General features: G+C 62.3%; 1 pseudogene; it reads left to right on the top strand.

The window, feature by feature from the left end:
* The window catches only part of LOC108298891, a 3,689-nt pseudogene extending 1,548 nt beyond the window's left edge, over positions 1-2,141 (top strand).
* Positions 2,142-2,150: the final 9 nt, after the last annotated feature.

Below are 2,150 nucleotides of genomic sequence, written 5' to 3' on the forward strand. Positions count from 1 at the left end.
TCCCCAAGGCCGTGAGCCAGCCCCGGTGGCACAACCGCCCCATTTCCAGCAGCAAGTACGTGGTGGACAACTCCCAGCCACCCACTCCAGACCTGGAGTACGACCCGCTCTCCAACTACTCCTCCCAGCACCCCAGCAGGGACAGGTACTGAAACAAGCATGCCGCCAAGTGGCCCCAGGGACCCCGCGGCAGCGAGCCCTGCACGCCTGCCCCCAAGAAGCGCTGCGACCCTTTTGGCAGTTGTCATGCAATGTTCTCAGACTCGGAAGATGAGGCCGCCATGGTCCCTGGTGACCAGCCCACCACGGCCAGCACTCCCAAAGCCAGGGCTGACCCTGAGAGCAAGGCCTTTGGGCAGCCACCCTCCAAAGAGAGCCTGGAGGCTGAGGGGGGCGGCCTGCGTGAGACCAAGGAGACTGCCGTGCAGTGCAATGTGGGGTACCACCAGCCAACCCTGGCCAAGCCCAGCTCCCCAGCCCAGGCCTTGCAGGATGGGGGCTGCCCCAAAGAGGAGAAACTGAAGAGGAAGAAAAGCGGGGCCCCACCAGCCCCCCAGCTGTAAAGACGGTGCCCAGAGGAAGGACAAGACCAAAGACAAGTGTCAAGGGTGGGAGGAGAGGCCCTTTGTGGACAAGAAGGGCCCACAGGCCAGCAGCCCCCAGCTCAAAGCAGAGCGGTCAGAAGGGACCAAGCAGAAGCCATCTTCGGCCACTCCGTGGCCAGCTCAGGGAAAGGAGGCCTGATTGGCCAGCTCAGCAACCAAGCCCTGCAAGCAGGGATTCCCGACTGGGGGCCAGCAGAGTTTCACCCGGCCCCCTTCCAGCTCCCTGAGAGGAAGGGCGCCAAGGCTCAGTTGGGGAAGCTGGTGGAGTGCAAAGCCAGCTCGCTGGACGAGGGTGCCTCCCAGGATGCCCCTAAGCTGAAGATATGGGCCCTGAGCCACGCTGACCTCTTTGGGGATGAGAGTGAGGACGAGGCCACAGGGCCGGCGGAACTAAGCGTGCCAAGTGTGTGGTCCCCCACCCTCCCCGGCCTCAGCTCGGACTCAGACTCTGACTGGGCTTCCTGGAGGCACAGCAGCCTGGCCCCCAGTGCCGTGTCTAACCTCAGCAAAGCCAGTGGCTGCAGGGTTGTGTCCCAGGAGGTGGTGTTGGGGGGCAGGTTGGCCACCAAGACCAGCTTCTCGCTCAGCCACCCAAGCAGTCCCCGAGGGGAGGACCTGAAAGGGGCCGCCCTGTACAGCCATCTCAAGGAGTACCTGCTTACCCAGGACCAGCTCAAGGAGAACGGCTACCCTTTTCCCCACTTGGAGCGGCCCGGGGGCGCCATCATCTTCACAGCTGAGGAGAAGAGGCCCAAGGACTCTTCCTGCAGGACCTGCTGCAGCTGTGGCACCGAGTACCTCGTGTCCTCCTCGGGCCGCTGTGTCCGTAATGAGGAGTGTTACTACCACTGGGGATGGCTGCACCAGAGCCGGGTGGCCGGAGGCTGGGAGACCCAGTACATGTGCTGCTCTGCTGCTGACGGCTCTGTCAGCTGCAGGGTTGCCAAGCAACACATGCAGGACGGCAGGAAGGAGCGCCCCTAGGGCTTCCTGAAGACCTTTGAGGAAGAACTCTCCGGAGACGCCCACCTGGGGATCGACGCCCTGGACTGCGAGATGCCCTACGTGACCTATGTCCTGGAGTTGATGCATGTCATGGTGGTCGACACGGATGTGCACGTGGTCTATGACACCTTCGTGAAGCCGGACAACATGATTGTGGACCTCAACACCAGGTCTTCGGGCATGATGGAGGCTGACCTCACGGACACGAGTGTCACACTGCACGACGTCCAGGCCATCCTGCTGAGCATGTTCAGCGCCGACACCATCCTCATCGGACACAGCCTGCAGTGTGACCTCCTGGCCCTGAAAGTCATCCACAGCACTGTAGTGGACACGTCTGTGCTCTTTCCCCACCGTCTCAGCCTTCCCTGCAAGTGGTCCCTGCGGAACCTCATGGCCGCCTACCTCAGACAGATATCCAGGACAATGCAGATGGGCACAGCTCCAGCCAGGATGCTGGTGCCTGCATGCACCTGGTGATTTGGAAGGTCCGAGAAGATGCCAAGACCAAGTGATGACACCTGCCCGCCTCCTGCCCAC

Source organism: Cebus imitator, unplaced genomic scaffold (assembly GCF_001604975.1).
Source record: "Cebus imitator isolate Cc_AM_T3 unplaced genomic scaffold, Cebus_imitator-1.0 Scaffold1176, whole genome shotgun sequence".
NCBI lineage: Eukaryota > Metazoa > Chordata > Mammalia > Primates > Cebidae > Cebus > Cebus imitator.